The sequence below is a fragment of the Canis aureus genome, chromosome 18 (genome assembly GCF_053574225.1).
Source record: "Canis aureus isolate CA01 chromosome 18, VMU_Caureus_v.1.0, whole genome shotgun sequence".
NCBI classification, from domain to species: Eukaryota; Metazoa; Chordata; class Mammalia; order Carnivora; family Canidae; genus Canis; species Canis aureus.
In genome coordinates, this window is record NC_135628.1 from 36,937,116 (window position 1) to 36,955,824 (window position 18,709).

Genomic DNA, 18,709 nt, shown 5'->3' on the forward strand with positions numbered 1-18,709 from the left:
TAGCTCTTAAAAACTTTGACGTTGAAGACAAAAAATTAAAACATGGTTTTGCTCTTCAAGACACACTTTGTATCAAAATAGTATATAGATATATTTATTAACAAATCCAATAACAATAATTTATTATAAATCTATGAGGTTGCAAAAAAAAGAGTAAGATGTCTTTAATTCTACATATGGTCTCAATGATCAACACAATTGTGACACACAGGATTCTCTTAATGACATTATAATATGGAACTTAGAACAGTCCTATCTAAATATTACTTTTTCCCTTAATAGAATCTCTAAGAGAATGTATGTTGGAAGAAATACTGAACAACAATACTCAGTTCAATCACTGTTTTAGGCAAAAAAAAAAAAAAAAAAAAGTGAAGCCCATGGAAATCTTTTATGAGGTAAGAGCCATGACTTGAATCCAGGTTTGTTGTTGGTGGTGTTTTTAAATCTCTGCACTGAGAAAACTTCTTTGACTCAGTTTCTCCTCCTCCTGACCTGTGCTTTCCCAAAGGACTGTCACACATCCTTAAATAAACTTCTAGCCTAAGTTAAAAATGATCTCTTAAATCTCTTAACTACTTTTTTTTTCACTTTCCAATTTTCTTGAAGGCTCTGTATCTTTTTATTTTGATGACCTTCAATCCTTTGCAAAACTCTATTCGTTCATCTACTCAAAAGATTTATGGAAGGCTTCCCTTGATTGTTACATCTGTCCTTGATTTCTCCACATGACACCAAGAGATTTCCTTCTGACTTGGCCTGTTCTGTCTGCTTTGCAGGCACCTACTTTTTCTTTCTACTCCCATGGGCATTCCTCAAAGCTCTTGTCAGTTTTCCTTTTGAAAACTTCTTTACTCAAAACTTTGATCCAATTCCACAGTTTCAGGCATCACCCTCTGTGGATGAATGACAAAGTGGCATCTCTAGCCCAGGTTTCCTCTGGCCCAGAACTTGGGCTACCTTCCTCCAGCAAGTCGTTCAGCAGGAAAGCTCAGATCCACTTGAAACTAACCCCTTCTGAATCTGCATATGTATTCTCCCCCAACCTACTTCCTCTGAAAACTTTCTGTCTCCATGCAAAATGTGATGACATCCCTACAGCAAGGCCTTAATGCCAAGACTCTCCCTTAAGAGAGTCCTCTGATGCTTTGGATTAAACAAATCACCCAGTGTTACCAATTATCTCTGCACATCTGCTCCTTCTTTTCTACTCACACTGCTTCTGCTTTAGGCTCCAAAGCCTGACCTATTTCTCCCTCTTCCCTCTGGCTCAATTATTACTACAAAAGTCTTTACCATATAGAAAAATTAAAAGAATAATGTAGTGAGTACACAGTTTGTACCCACAAACTAGATTTAATAATTTTTATCATTATGTCATATTTTCTTTTTCTATATCTATAGCTGAATCTACACGTAAGTATACAGATAGAGATAGGGATGAGTGTGCGTATGGGTTTAGGTATAAATATAGAAATGAATAAAGACATAGATAAGATGTAGACATAGACACAAATACAGATATACAAATATATACATAGACACATATATGCACACATATGCATATACATTAAGAGACGGATAATCATGAAACTTCACAGCACATATACATCACAACTAAAAATTAGTAATAATACACTAATATTACCTAAAATTCAGTCCACATTGAAATAGCTGCACTCAGGGGCACCTGAGTGGATCAGTTGGTTAAGCCTCTGACTCTTGATTTCAGCTCAAGTCATGATGTCAGGGCTGTGAGATAGGGCCCCGTGACTCACTCCATGCTCAGCGTGGAGTCTGAGATACTCTCTTTCCCTCTCCTTCTGTTCCTCCTACTGCTCACACTTTCTCACTCTCTCTCTCTCTCTCTCATAAATAAATAAATAAATAAATAAATAAATAAATAAATAAATAACAAATAAATAAATAAATAAATAGAATAGTTTTTTAAAAATAAAGAAAAAAATAGTCTCACTGATTCCCTACCAATGGCTCTTAGAGCTATTGTTTATTTTGTTAAACTATGATTCATAGTTCATAAATTGAAGTTGTATTTGATTATCCTATTTCTTTGATCTCCTTTTTACTTCCCTCCTCCTTGTTTATTTTTCCTAAGAGTTTACTTTGTCTAAGAAAATGTCAGATAACCTAAATTTATCTGATTGTTTCCTTGAAATACCATTTATCTTTTATCTGTTTCCCCTGTAACTTGTAGAGGCTTGGCCTGTTCCAATTACTTTCTAATTGGTCCCCTTTATATCACCTAATTTTCCTAATCTTTTATATACTAATGAATCTTTCTCTCTACTCTCTTTATGCTTTAATTCCTTTGCTAAAATCTTCCCTGTTCCCACCCTTCTGCACCAATCCCTCCCAATCACCATACCTCCGACATCATAAAATCCAGACCCTTTAGTTTTCCTTTCAAGACCTCCTCAAGCTGGTCCTGACTCGCTTCTGTGGTTTCATCCCTATCTGTTCCCCTTTTAAAATCTTAGTATCAGACAAACTGTTTCCTGTAGTACACAGTGTATTTCCCTACCTCTCTACTTTTACTCTTTCTGATTTTAGGACATTCTCTCCTCTTCAAGTCCTATTTTCAAAAACCTAGTTCAAATACTTCCTTCATGAAGCTTCTTCAGACCACTCAGTGTCTACAATTATCTTCTTCTGAACTCATAGTCCTTAATATTCATGTGCAATTATTCATTTGACAATTAGTTAAATGTCCTGCCCCACAACAGCTGTTTAATGTTTTCTCATAGATTACTCATCATTCATACTACTTAACCTTTTATGTACTGTGCCTTAACTTTCCACCTTGTCCCTCAACTATATTTTAAGTTCCATTAGTGTAGGGTCCACGCAAACGCCTTTTTAAGTTGATGCATAAATTTGCCTAATAATAGGTACTCAATAAATACTTGGTATCTGACTTACTGATAGATCCTAGAAAAAAATAACAAGTCAAACGAGAAATCCAAACATATAGTTTGGAAAAGGCTTAACATCTGTCATATCATCACTAATATTCAATAATTACTTTGAATTTTCCACTAACTAGCAATAAATCCAAATGCCAAATTTCAGAGATAGACCCTTCAGCCACTGTTAGCCTAAAGTAGTGGGAAAGAACTGGACTTTAAAGGGCCTGAGTTCAAGTCATAGCTCTGCCCACACTAACTAAATGCCCTTAGGCAAGGTATTTAAATGCTTTTGATCTCAGTTTTATTGCCTATACAATGGGAATAATGGCACTTACCTTTCTAGCTTGTGGGGGGGAATGAAATAATAATGACACAAGTACATGCATCCCTAAATATTGTGATGTTCTCAATAATTGTTAGTTGAATCTAATTTATGAGATTTCACTCTTGCTTGAAGTGTAGAGGGAGGCTCTTCAAATACTTGAAATCTAGTCATTCTAAGAATCTGTAGGTAGGGGGTCCCTGGGTGGCTCAGGGGTCTAGCGCCTGCCTTTGGCCCAGGGCACGATCCTGGAGACCCAGGATCGAGTTCCGCGTTGGGTTCCCGGTGTGGAACCTGCTTCTTCCTCTGCCTGTGTCTCTGTCTCTCTCTCTCTCTCTATGTCTATCATGAATAAATTTTAAAAAATCTGTAGGTAGTATAAACTCGCCAAAAAATAAATACTTACTGAACCATGCAGAACACTATTATCACTTGCTTGTGCAAAGTGACCTCTCTGCTCGTCTTAGAAGGAAGTTCACAACCAGAGAAATTGCATGAATTTCAGAGGCAGGCTGACCTGGGTTGGTTCTGCCCTAACTACCAACAGGCTTGGTAAACACATGCAACTTTGCATAAGATGTAGATAACAATAATATCCACTTCAAAAGTACTATTGTTAAATGAGATCATCCCTATGAAATGTTTAACCTAATCCCATGTGTATGTTAAGTGCTCAAAAAAGGGTTTCTGTGATGTTGCTTCTCAATACAAATCCTAAGCAAAGCACTTCATTCCAAAGTTATTCTCAAAAGTAATATTAGATGGAAATTTCCAAAGTATTTTTCCCACACCCTACTCCTCTGTCACAGCCCATCCTGTTGAGTCACTACGTTCCTCACTCAGCATTCTCTCATCTGAGTCCTTGCCTGTGCTGTGCTTCAGCTCCTGTAGAGACTTCTTCCTTTTTATGTGCCTACATCATAAAGATATGACTCCATCTCTGCTTTTTCATGGCAGCTGTCATTTTTCAATCTTTGATGACCTTGTCCTCCTTTGACTTAGCCAGCAACACTCATCTCATATTTAGATATATATGTTGACCTACACTTGCTTTTCTCTACACAATAATGTGTCTTTTCTACCAATTGAATTACAAAATATTTGATGGCAAGGATGCCTTATTCTCTAGCCTGGTTCAGTGGTCAAAACAATAATTATTTGTTGAGTTAATATAGATAACTGATCATGACAAAAGCACCTTCTGGAAACTTATGGATTATGTAAAAGTTTGCATACTGATAGTTTTTATTTATAAGTTATGAATCATCTTTTCAGAGGCAGAAGAAAAATATACTTAAGCTGAAAGAAACTGGATCAAATTGAAGCATTCATTTCTGAATCTCTCCTATCTACACAGGCCTTTAAAGTGACAAATTAGAAATTTGTGAAAAACTGGCATTGATTTTTTTTTTTTTTTGCTTGACCAGGAATATATTAGGATTCTTTAGTCTTTAAATGATGACAACGTAATACAAGTATTTTAAGGAACAGGGAGAATTTATTGGCTTATATAACTCTAAAGAATAGAATCAGTTTTGACTTTTTTTATGCAGTTTGACATCAAATTGTATCAGCAGGACTCAACTCTCCTCCCTCAGCTCTCCTCTAGTATTAGCTTCAGAAGTGAAGACACTAGTAGCAGCTCCAGTCTGAATGCTACCTGGTTCAGTTCTAGAAGGGTAGCAATAGTCTCTTTCCCAAAAATCACAGAAAATGTCTCATGAGACTAAGTTAACTCTGATGGAATCCATGACTATTCAGGAGCCAATCAACATGACAAGAGGAGATGGCGAAGAGACCTGTTAAGGCCCACACCTCCAACCTGGGTCAGAGGTATTAGTTGGATTCCGGGGACCACACAGACCTGGGGAGGGGTGGTTTCTTAGAGGAAAATGGATACAGGTGTCAGAGGGTGGGTGAATGCATACTATGGAAACATTTCCAGAACTCACAGGCTGTATATACCTAATAATCTTCCAATAACCTCATTCTATAACTTAAGCAGGTCTCTCCTCATTATATGCTAGGACTGTGCTTCCAAGCTTCTTTGAAATCATGGTATACAAAAAATAATAGCAGTCCTGTGTTACACTGAGGAAAGAAAGCAGCTTACAGCTAGAGATCATGGCTGTCCCAGCCACTCGAAATATTGAGATAGTCAGTGTCTCAACGCATGTGGCTGGGGAAGTTCCAGCAAGGAGGCAGATAATATTGTGGAAAGACCATCTAATCAAGTGAAGTCTCAAGTCCCGGCTTTTAGATCAGATCACCATTTAACTTGCTGTAAGTAGTTGAGACAAGTCTCAATTTCCCTGTACCTTTGTGTCCCCCATTGGTAAAATAGGGATAAATAATGCCTATCCAGCTTATCACACAGAACTACTGAAAAAAAATACAAATAATAATGTGCATCAGTATATTTTATAAGCTATAGAGTGTCACACAAATGTGAGACACTCACATTTCTATTTCTATTTTCAGGGACTCAGTTTCCCATTTGAAAAATAAGCTGGGAGATAGGAGACCTCTATGATACTTTCTTACACTGAATTTATACTATTATCTGATTCTGATTCTGCTTCTTAGCTAAATGAATCCACAGGGGTCAATGAGATTGTTCAATGTAGATAAAACCAACACCACAGACATGTGTTGGTAGAACAGGCTTGACCAGGATATACATACTTATAAAGCTTACTTATTAATCCCATTACATTAAAGGACATCTGAAAGAGCATGGAGCATCATTTGTCTAAACAAACATAAATAACCTAAAACCAGGATTAGCCAAAACTATAGTAAAGGTTTCACAATGAACATATAATTATAAACTTCTTCCCTTAAGCATGAGCAAAGGTCAAAAGGAGCACAGAAGCAAATTACAGAAGTTAAGTGAGGTGAACAGAAGATTTGGAAGGCAATTGGAAAAAGGAGACAAGAGACAGCATGCTGACTAAACAGAGAGCCTGACTTCTTCCAAAATGAAATTATGCTCCTCCAAAGTGCATGCTGCCACAGAACTACACCATGAACACATGGCAAATGTAGACATGTTCACCAGGGCGCACACAACCCTAAAATCAAGCTCTATGAGTTCTCAATGTCCTTTTCAAGGGGAGAAAATAATCAACTGATGCCACAGAAATTCATTGATCCCACCTCTATTATTCATATGAAACTTTTCCTACCTAAAAATAGCAAGTTATAAAATGAAAATATTTGAATTTTACAATTTACTCTTTGCAAGAGATTCATGCTGTGAAATATGGAGTGGGAGAAGAAAAGGAATTGGGGTCCAGGTAACTTCAACAGAGGCACATGTAATTAGACATTACTGGAATTCTGGATAGTATGTTTGGCATAAAGTCAAACAAATAAAATAGAAAAAATACATAGAATACAATGAGTTCCTCACATGCAGATTCATCAGATTTTTCATATAATGAAAAAATGAGACAGTCACTACACTTCTGGGAACAATACCTTAGTAAAATCCTGACTCCTCATTTCCAGCTCCTTTCCCAGTTTTACAGTGAAACGTAAGCCTCACAAATATGTCAGTGCCTCAAACTTTGTTGCATAATAAAAACCAGCTAATTTGGCTTCTTCCTGTCAATACAAGGACATAAAGAATAAGGAAAAATGTATGTGAAAGAGCTTTGGGCTCTTTATAGAAAGTTAATAAAATATTTCATTAGTTTTACATAGCCAGTCATTAGCTGGACATCCAAGTTCTGTTAACAGTGTGTTAATGTTCTCAATGGATAGATCTACCAGCTATTTTGATCTCCTCTGCTCTGAGAATCAGCACCACATGTACCAGCTGTGTGAACATCCAATAACTCAGTGACATCAGTTAGTTGAGTGAAATATCCAACCAAACACTGTCATTCAAACCTCATATCCCACCATAAAATAAATCCCCAAATGCCCACACCCCAATCATAAAGTACAAACATGACTAACCTTTCTACCTTTTTGGTTTGTGTTATTACCACCAAATAAAAGACAAGTATAGGATGGTCAGAAATCAATGATTCAAAATTGGCAGAAGAACCTAGTAGTATTATAATTCTTCGGTGAGCAATACTCACCCATTTAGTTACGCAAGCCCCAAATCTAAGCTACCAATAACACCTCACTTCCTTAATCCCCATACTTATTCCAACACTAAATTCTTAGTTTTTAAATCTCTTGTGCTTCTTCAACCCTCATTCATTCCTCAAACACTGCATGAGCACCTAATACCTTCCTGGCACTTTTCTGGGAGCTGGAACTTCAACTGTAAACAAACTCCTGACCTCATGGAGTCTTCAACAAGGTGAGTGGAGATGGGGAGGGAAAACCAAAAATAAGAGAACAAGTGGATTTTAAAAATGTGGAATGGTGGTAAATATACAGTGTAAGAGTAATGGGGAATGCTGATGGAAAGAGAGTTGCTACTTGACACAAGGTCATCAGAGGAAACCTCACAGAGAAGGTGAAAAGATATCCAGGGGAGAGTATTTGGGGCACGGGGAGCGGTAAGATCAGAGACACTTTGGTGGAGTTTATCTGTGTGTTCTGGGAACAGCAAGGAGGCCAGCACAGCTACAGAACAGTACGTAAGAAGAGAGTGTGGGAAAATGAGGTCAGATAGATAGTAAGAAGCCAATCACATAAGGCACTCTCAGCCAAGCTAAGGACTATGAGATTTACTATACATAAAACGAGAAGTCATAATGAGAGAGATTTAAGAAGAGGTCTAATGTGATCTGACTTCCATTTCCATGGAATCACCCTGGGTGAAGAATACAGACTATAAGAAGCAATGGCAGAAATAGAGAGACTAGAAGCCTGCCACTTCACCTATTTAACCCCTATACTTCCTTTATATTCCGGTTTCATTTCCTCAGGAAAGTTTTTCCAATCTTCTATATGCTCTTATAACCTGTGCATCTGTCATTTATATAGCCTTGTCATCCTTGCAATTTTATGTTTATTTGTTCAATTAATATTTGTCTCCCCTGGTCAGTGAATTCCTTCTAAAGGATTCATTCAGGTTTTTCCTTCTTCAATGTCTAGTAGAATATAGAACACAGTTGGTGCACAATGAATACTAGGGAAGGGAAAGGAGAAAAGGAAACAAAAGCAGGGAAGGAAGGGAAAAAAAGGAAAGGGAGGAAGTCATAGGGGGAGAGGGATGTGAGGAGGAAGGAAAGAAGGAGAGGAAAACACTGAAACAAGAGTTACTTTACCAAAAAAAAAAAAAAAAAAAGTCACTTTACCAACTCTGGTATAGTTGCTCCAAAATGATAGAATAATCCAGGGCAAATAGGATAATTTTTTCCAAAGGCTAGAGGAAAGGTTATTCTCTACCATCTGAGAGAAGTATAGATCATGGAGCACTATCAGTAAAAGCTAACATTTATTGAGAACTTACTAGGTCCCAGGTACTTTCTCTTGTTGAATCTTCTCAACAGCTTTAAGGGGTTTGTATTATTACATCTTTCAGATGTGTAAATGTACTTAGAGAGGTTAGTTACATAGCCAATAAGGTGCAGAGCTGAGGGTTCAAATCTTCCTGTTTAGCTGCCATGCACTCTGCCTCCTGCGGGGACAGTCCATAGCAATTTTATTAAAGATTTGCTTCCTGCAATCCCATTCCTGAAAATCTATTGTGTCAAACAAATAGCAGGGTTCAAATGTAGATGAATTTTTGCTGCACATGCAGTGTGTACATTTCCCCCAACAGAAACAATTCCAATCAGTGTCACACAGTTTCATTTGAAATTTTAATGAGGCACAACAAGCAAAAAGGAGGAAAGGAAGAGAATGGAAAATCAGAGCCACCTAATAGCAGAATCTAAGAAATTGTATTTGCTACAGTATTAAAGCACAAAACAGAATCTTTCATTTCTAGCACTATTTAAAAGAACTCAGTTTGTTTCACATATTAACGAAAAATATAATTTAATATCAGTTTGAGGCATAAAATAATTCTTATTTCAGAATGTTCCATAAGCAGAATAATTGCCACAAAAATGAATCTCTCCTTCTGATAAATCTTTAGAGAGAAATAGGAGAAAAGTCACTTTAAAGCTATATTTTGGAATTCTTTCATCACAGCTAACTAATAAAACATGGGGTTTCTCAAATATTTATGAAAACTTTCATCATTTAAATATTTTCAGTGAATTTCATTTTTCCCAAGGAGAAACTTTCTTTTCTCCTTAAAAAAAATATGTTTATGTATATATATGGTTAGAGAAAGAAATCAAGATACCTCTATGTATAGGTATGTATATATCGATATATATCTATATCATCTATATCTATCTATTCCTCTCACAAACAGCTGGCAGGAACGTAAACTGGCTCAACCTTCTGCCAGCCAGGCAATTAAGGAGCATACATCAAGTTCTTACAATATTCATATTTTTGATCCAATAATACAATGTCTAGGCATTTATCTTGTGATAATACAGTAAGATTTAACTATAAGTATAGTTATGGTATGGTTTATAGTAACAACAACAACAAAGAGGTAATCTACCTAATAAAAGGTAATCAGTCAATAAATTATAGCCCATCTGGATATGGAAATACTATGCAGCCATTATAAACAATGCTGCAGAAGGATATTTGTTGAATTGGAACTATGTTTAACAGTATATTATTATTCAGTGAAAACAAAATAAGTTTAAAAATAGTAAGTATAGGGACACCTGGGTAGCTCAGCAGTTTAGCGCTTGCCTTCAGCCCAGGGTGTGATCCTGGAGTCCCACGATGGACTCCCGCATCGGGCTCCCTGTGGAGAACCTGCTTCTCCCTCTGCCTGTGTCTCTGCCTTCTCTCTGTGTCTCTCATGAATAAATAAATAAAATCTTTAAAAAAAATAGTAAGTATAAGTATAGCATACTTCCACTTGCATAAAAACATAAATATTACATACAGAACTAAGTCTGAGAAAACAATTACCAAAATAATATTTGTTGTATATGGAAACAGAGATTGTGGATTAAATATGTGTGTTTATAATTTATGTATGTGATATGTGGATATGCACATATATGATTTTCACAGTTTTCCAATAAAAAAAATTGGCCAAGGTATAGGTTACTTTCTAGAAAGAATACTACTGCTAATTTTTTTAAAGATTTTATTTATTTATTTGAGAGAGAGACAGAGCACAAGTGGGGAGGAGAGGGAAAAGCAGGCTACCCACCAAGCAGGGAACGCAATGCAGGACTTGATCCCAGAACCCTAAGATCATGATATGAGCTGAAAGAAGAGGCTTGAATGAACCACCCAGGTGCCCCCTAACATTAATTTTTAAATTAAAATGTTGCAGTCGCCTTTAAAAAAAAAAAAAGCTATGAGAAACAAAATATATGCAGCCAAAGTCAAGAGCTTAAGATATTTAGTGAAGATACAATTAATAAAATAAAATTTACCCAACAGTGTCTCCTAATTATATATTGAATGATAGGTAAATAATCATTGCTTATTCCTTTCTACAGAGATATCATACATTAGCCAATCATTTTACCTAACTGCATTTTCCCTAGATCTTTTAAGAATGTTCAGAACCTACATCAAGTGTCTTTCTATAATAAAAATACCCACTGTGTCCCCACTCAGCTTGTTAAGAAATCAAAGAAAGAAATTAAGTTAGTTTGGCATGATTTGTTTTTGATGAGCCCATGTTGCCTCCTAATTATCACATTATTTTCCTCCAGATGTTTGCAAATTGAGTGAGCACAGAGATTCTCTTTGTTGAAATGCACCATGAAAGCCCTGGACAATAGACTATGTTTGAAAGCTTTTGAATTACTAGGTTTTCTAGCATTTAAAATGGAGCTTATCTGGCTAGAAAAAAATGTGCACATACTTTAAAACATGACTAGTTAAGTATTAAAATTGGCTATGTAAAAGTAACAGATCTAATGATGAAAAAAACTCTGAATCTTAAACACTAACAAAGTCCCAGGATCATCTGCTCTTAACCATTTAAACAAACAGAGTGTAGTACTGGCATGAAAACTAGAACATATGGTTCTAAAAATCCGGATGCAAATGTATATGACTATAGGTAAAAACACATATATTTATGTCTGTAATTTGACAACACACTGATCATCTTGATTATGGTTTATTCAGTTTGTGCAGTTCTGCTGCAGCATATAATCCCCTAGTGCACAATTGAGACCTAACTTCCATGCAAGGTAAACAAGGAAATAAAGCTGCATTTTTTCAATACTTTTATCTAATATCAGCAACAGCAGTGAGTGGACAAAACACTTGCCAAGACTGTTGACCTCTGTGTCTCTTTATCTACGAGGCAAGGTTAATGATAGCAGGCAGGGGAAACGGTTTGATGAATGAATGAGACATACTGTGAAGACAGAATGCTAACAAAATAAGTAGTGATCTCATATCAAAAAATAAGACCATAAGCATGGAATATTTTTTTTTCTTTTTAACATGGAATATTTTAAATATTCACTTTGACCTATAACAGAAGTGGAAGCAAGAGGTACTGTAAGGCTGCAGAACAGATTAGGTTCTCTTATAGTCTAAGAGATATAAATGCCCACTAATTCAGTCTTGGCAAAAATGGCTGTCAATACTTTTATAGATCTAATGTGATAGCACTGGAATGTAAAATTACAAAGGAAAGTCAAGTTTCTCTTTCTACTAACGCTTACTCAATCTCCCTACAATTATTTTTGAGATAATAAGAGAAGCACAGGTTTATAAAACAAATAAACAAAAACCTATATTGTAGCCAAATTGCCTGAGTTGGTTGATTATTTCACTATAAATATTCAAACGGGGAAAAAAGAGAAGCAAAGAAGAAATAAAGGGAGGAAAGAAAAGAGAAAGAAGGAAAGGAAGGGGGGAAGAAAATAGAGAAGAGAAACAATGAATGCATCTGTAAGATAAACTTCACATACTCATTTACTTTGTAACACCCTGACTCCTAGGGAATCAATTCTCTAGATCTTTATTATCGGAAACTTCAAAAAATTCACAATCTTGAAATATTTGTAAGTACCTCTCTGGCTTATTCTGAAATCATATTTCCTTGCATGTGCTGGGGACATCCTGACACCACAAATTAATTGCCTAAAGTTTTACTGGTGAGACCATTTAAAAATAACTCACCGTGTTGCTGTAGACTTACTAGTACTAGTAACAAACAATAAAGTCCTGCTGAGAAGCAAATGCTGAGTAGATGATTAGCTGATTCAAATTCAGCAAAATTACAAATTCCAACATAACAAGAGATCACTTGGAATGATTTAAAAAAAAAAAAACATACTTGTGCAATGTGCCACAAGGATTCATTTCACAGAACATAGTCTTAATTTAAGTTTTCCCCATTTTCTTCACAAATCCCCACTAAGCATTTAGGATTCTCACAGGGAGGGATTTCTGGTGACTAAAAACCCTCCACTGTGATTCCTTCACCTGATTGCCACTAAGAGGGATTCATATTCGAAACCACTCTCTTCCCTTTCGTCTGTCAAGATTCTTGTTTTATGCTCATTTCCTCACGGGCTTGATCTCTGTCAGGTAATCTGTGCAGAATGATTGTTCCTCCCATGTAACATATTTATGTTCTAAGATACTTTCTGAAGATGCAATGATTTAAAGAAATATTTAAAGGAATATGAGGGTAATATGAGTCCTCGGGCTAGGTAGTAGAGAGATATTTTACATAAGAGGACCTCACAAAACCCATTAAGTCATATCATGTAGACAGTTGCCTGTTCTTTAACAAAAAAATGTCATAAGCTATAGTGCCTTGTACTCCTTCTAACATGCTAAGTACAATGTAATCATGGGAATGAAGATTTGAAAATAGTAATGGAATAAAAACAAATGGGAAGAATGTTGATAGGTATAGAAAATGTCATTGAAATGTAAAGTCCTAGGTAATTCAACCTTCTTGTGCTGCAGGAGAGTGCTTGGATTATATATGACTACGAATGCCAAGCTATGCTTCTGTTCATAGAAAGGTACTCAGTTCTTTTTGGAAAGTTCAAAGAGAAATATTTGCCACTTCCTTAACTGGAATTGTCTCTCTGAGTGCTGATAGCCAAATGTGAAATTGCAACCAAAATTGTCTCAGGACTATAAAATCCATTTATTTCTGTTCGTAATTTCCCACTTAAAATGTTATGAATTCTTCAATGATATCAGTCCAGCAAACAAATAAATCAAAATTAAAGTTGAAAACTCTTACTATGTCTAAGAGCCGTGACTCTAAGTCAAACAAAGTTCATTAGTCAAACAAGTAAATTTTAATAATGCAATACCTTCTTCACCAAAGGATTTGGAAGTCTGAATGACAAAAATAATCCTCATTTATCTTAATTACAAAAGCATTTCTCCTTTACCTAGCATAAAGTAAAATATAAAGATAGTTCTCCTTTAGAACCACAAAATCGGAAAACAGCATCTCTGTTATAATGAAATTAATAGAAAAAAATAACTCTGAAAGCTTAGCAAATATATATACTTATATAAATATACAGTACACATATAAATAAGCTAAAATTGTGTTATTTTAGATCATTCTTTGCTCACATAAAATCAAGAAACCATTAAATTCCCGGTGCACAATGAAGGATTATGCAGGTGATAGGATTTTTCTTTGTAAAATTACTTCATAGATAATTGCCCAAAAACAGTCATCGATAAAAACATACTTTGTACCAAGGGACATCTTTGTCCTTAAGCCCTCTGAGAGTATCTCAAAGTACTCCACAGTCACGATCCCAATCTCATTCTCCCTTACAAGATTTGTTTGTGAAACACCAGTTTCTTATTATTTGAGTCAATTCTATGAATTAGCTAAGGACTGTGTTTCTCTTTCTTTTCCCTTCCACTGCCAATCTTTTAGACGATTTCCTGATTGTTATATTCTCAACCACAAAGGATAGACAACAACTGTAAAACTCTTATTTATAATGCCTGCTCTATTTTTGAAGTAAAGGTTGAAGAATCATCAAATATAATGTTTTCTTTTTTTTAGTTGCTTACATATATATTGAGTTTCTAAGCTTCTCCTGGGTTAGCTAGCATAGCTGGTAGATTAAGTATACATAAAAAGATTAGAAAGGCTGACATATATCTTTTCAGTTAAACTATGGTTAAATTATATATATATATATACACACACACACATTCTCTCTCTCTCTCTCTCTCTCTCACACACACACACACACACACACACACACACATATTCCTGGCTCTCATTTAATATTCTACCTACTTATATAAGTTATTTTTAAATATGATCCCAAACTCCCTAAAGTAGTTGTCGATTATACAATATGGCACACTGGGTTTATATATGTAAATTATTAAAATGAATTTTATTAAAAATAGTAATTTAATATTAAATTATTATTATTAAAATTTGCATTTAGGATTTCAACATATCCTTTGGGAAACACAATTCGACCCATAACAGTATCCCGTAAAGACATAGCCAGCTATAAAAACTAACAAATAATGATGTCTAGCAAAATATTCCCAAATTGGAGGGCAAAACCATTGCAACTGGGTATATGGAATATTCTAAGCATTTCCAGGAAGATTTAATGATGAGTTTGGAAAGACAAGAACCAAGGCTTTTTCCAGAGCTAAACGACTTCTTGTCCTCTTAAGCAGTCCTCTTAAGAATAAGTTGCAGAAGTCTGTTGCATTAATAACCAAAGGCAAAATGTAGTCTGTAGTAATTATACTGATAACATGATCAACTAATGAAGTTCATTAGTCTAGTTGATGGAAACAGGGATTTATTGACTTTTTTATTTGCCACTGGTAAATGAGTACTGTATAGTGAGACACCATCCGGGCAAAGTATAAAACAAATGCATCCTTTCAGCATCTCATTGGTCTTAATTAAATTGTCCTTTTAACTCATTTAAGCTAGAATTATCCAGAGCATGTAAAATTTAAGTATCTATTTAAGCAATAATACATATAAGTACTGTATTAATTATGGATAGGCCAATTATTTTTACGAAATTTAAAGCAATCCAAAGTGATTTCACACTGCTAAGGTTCAAAAGTCTTTGAATTAATTTTATTAATATTTACTATATCCTTAAACATCTTGGTCCCAGAACAAACCAGAATCAAATCTCTAAGTAAAACTGTTCAAAAAGTATATCCTCAGATTATCAAATTTACTAAAAATACATTATATCCCAAAAGCTCCAGAAAATAAACAATTGTTAAACTTAATGTTACACTTCTCAAGATAGAAAAAAAAATCTAGGAAAAAGAAAAGAAAGATTTTTTTCAGTATTCCAAGAAAATACATGTCATCATCATCTAATCACAGCTCCCTATCAACTCGATGGCCCTTCCTACCAACTCCATGGCCATTCATATATTGTCATCAGTATCACTTCTTGATTTACACATATTCACTGATCTCTCAGGATCTACACTTAGAATCATCACTATTTGAACCAAGGACCTTGTGTAAATATCTCAAGTTTACAATAAAACAGAGTCAACCCATTTAACAAGCTTTTGAAAAGCAGAATGTGGGAGGGCAGCAGTTGTATACCTTTGCCCATTACAAAAAGAAAGTCAAAAAACATGCCTTAGCTTCTAATGCCTGGCAGGGATTATATGCTGTGCTTTTTCCAGACTGTTTTCTTGATCCCCATTATATTGTTAGCTCAGCAGAGGAAAGAGACAGTTTTAAAAATGTCACAGTGGGAAGTGTTTTAATATCGAGTGGTAAATCCCCAGAGGTAAATGCAAACTATATCCACACTGTTAACATTGCCTTTGAAGCAGGCGCAAGAGTGTTAAAATAAGTGACTTGGGTTTCTTTGCTTTGGCTGAAGTTGCTTGTGGTTTGGGGTTTCTTGGGGGCAGGGAAAAGGAAAAGTGTTTTCCATAAAATATAATTATTTTTGTCTTCTTTGATATTTTGTATTGTATCCAAAATTTTGTATTGTATATCCAAAATATACAGAAACCTTCCTTTCCATCTTCTATCCATATTTTTAAGATTAACAAATAAAATCTACATACAACAAATAGTGATGTTAAATTGAGTACTGACCATCTCAAAAGGTAAACTCATCTGTTGAGTCATGTTTAATAACATCATTACTACCCCACCCCCCACAGGTAATCACCAAGAACTATTTTTATATATTAAACATAGGAAAAATTATGAATATTCAAATATGATCTAATTAATGTTCCAGAATGACAGAATCTGTGTTTCAAGGGGAAAAAATGCCTTATTTTATTCATTGTATTGAAGAAAATAACAAAGATATAACTATAGTCTCTGAAGATTAAAATCAAGAATGGATGTTTTTACAAGGCTGGAAATAAAAATATTAAGAACGTCTGAAACTTCCATACATACCTTCTGATGCCTTTTGATGCTCTTCCTTCCTAATCTCATTTGATTTTTATTGTCCCCACTCTCAAAGATTTAACTTATCTATTTTGAAAAGTGCTTAGGTTTTCCGTATCCATTGCAACTCCTTTGTAGGCAAAATTGGTATTTTGATCTCTGACGTTGAACATCTGCAAACTAAATTTATATGCATGATAATGACACACAATCATAAAGGATGTGAAATAATCTGTCTGTGTTACAACAGATGTCAATTTTTGTTGCTTGTTATTACTAAAAGGGGAAATGGAGCTCCTCTCTGTGACAAGTAATGTTGCTTCTAATTCCTAGCAATAAATGCACCTAGAATATGTGCAGAAGTGGCACTCAGCCTGAATATCCATCACCGGTTTGATTGTTTGAAATGCATCTGGTCCCTTTGAGTATATATACTGTGATTACCCGGTTCAAGCCTTTTCACACTATTGTATGTGTCATCAAATGACAGTAATGAAAATAACTGCAACCATTATTATAGGTTTTAGGACTTTGCCATCTGTTGAGTATTAGCCTTTGCCATTCCCCAACTGGCATTCTAGTGAGCCAAAATTACAAAGAAGCTACCCCACAACACTGCATTTTTATATCACCTTTCATCTTCTACACACCAAAGAGAAGGCATTCCTTAAACAGTCCTACCAGAATCTAGTAATTAAGAACAAATCTGAATGAACTCGCTTGATGTTATTCCAAATCTTAAAGTACAAGTATAAAGCCTTAGAAATAAATTTGGCATATGCTATGCAATTCCGAAAATTAGCAGTGATATGTAATGTGACATTTAAGCATCAATCTAAAATGGTAAAAAATGACAAGTATTCTTTTATTTCTGTGTAATGTAAATTATTTGAAAGTACCTACATCTCTTATATGAAATGAGTAAGTAGGGTTAGGCTTATTTTAGACTACAGACTTCCAATTCATCACAATGTCAGCATTTTGACCAGCCACAAATCTGTAAGGAATTTGTGTTCACAAATCCAAAGAGTGATATTTGATTATGCTCTTGTCAGCAGTAGTCTACTACCATATTAGAACCTGACTGTAACACCTTGTTTTAGAAAGGGATTCAGTATAAATTCCAATCACAAATAGGGTATATATAAGGTGATAAAATATTAGAGATTCCAAAATGCAAAGGAAAAATTATAAACAATGAAGCTTAAACTTTGCCTGAAAGTTCTATTTTCCAGTATTTTTAGTTTGAAAGTCCCTTTTGCCTAAGTTAGTTTTATTTTTTTTTTAATATTTTATTTATTTATTTAGGATAGTCACAGAGAGAGAGAGAGAGAGGCAGAGACACAGGCACAGGGAGAAGCAGGCTCCATGCACCGGGAGCCTGACGTGGGATTCGATCCCGGGTCTCCAGGATCGCGCCCTGGGCCAAAGGCAGGCGCCAAACCGCTGCGCCACCCAGGGATCCCCTAAGTTAGTTTTAAATAAAAATCTGAGAGAAAAGCGGTCTGCTAGAAATCACACAGTAAGAAAGAAACAATGCAACTAAAGAGAAAATGGAGATGAAAATTTAGCATTTTCTCTAATTACAACACCTTATGTTCCATTTGTACCCCTCACAGAGTCCACTTCAGGTTGGGTATGCTGCAAATACTTAGAGATGCTTGTAGCACATAACAAGGAAATCAAAGGACAGGCAACATTAAGAATGGCTATAGGGAATGTTGAACCAATAGGCTTTGAAAAAATAGTGTTTTATAACAATTTAATCCAAATCACTTATTACATGAAATTCAAAAAAAAATTTTTTTGAAATTTGAAATTCATTAAGTAGCACATAATCCTGACCAAGAAAATGCTTCTCATACTGAAGCTAGTGGTCAGCCCAGTATTTAGAAGGGATAGAACCACCCACACTTTTTTTCATTTTTCCTCAGTTACATGCACTGTTGCTAATGCAATGAAGCTAACATTCTATCATCATTGCATCTGTCCCATGATAGAACAATTTGGGGCATTCATTTTAAAGAATGTAAAAAAGGGTGACTGGGTGGTTAGTCAGTTAATGTATAC

At 35.2% G+C, this 18,709-nt stretch overlaps 1 protein-coding gene and 1 long non-coding RNA gene across 2 annotated transcripts in view; one reads left to right on the top strand and one right to left on the bottom strand.

Annotated features, from left to right (window-relative positions):
* Positions 1-18,709, bottom strand: part of NXPH1 (neurexophilin 1) — a 433,080-nt gene that overhangs the window by 103,337 nt on the left and 311,034 nt on the right. The gene's annotated exons all lie outside the window — the stretch shown is intronic.
* Positions 292-17,909, top strand: LOC144288846 (uncharacterized). Its single transcript, XR_013356851.1, has 3 exons — positions 292-398; positions 6,095-7,570; positions 16,482-17,909. It is a non-coding gene; the product is annotated as an uncharacterized LOC144288846 (long non-coding RNA).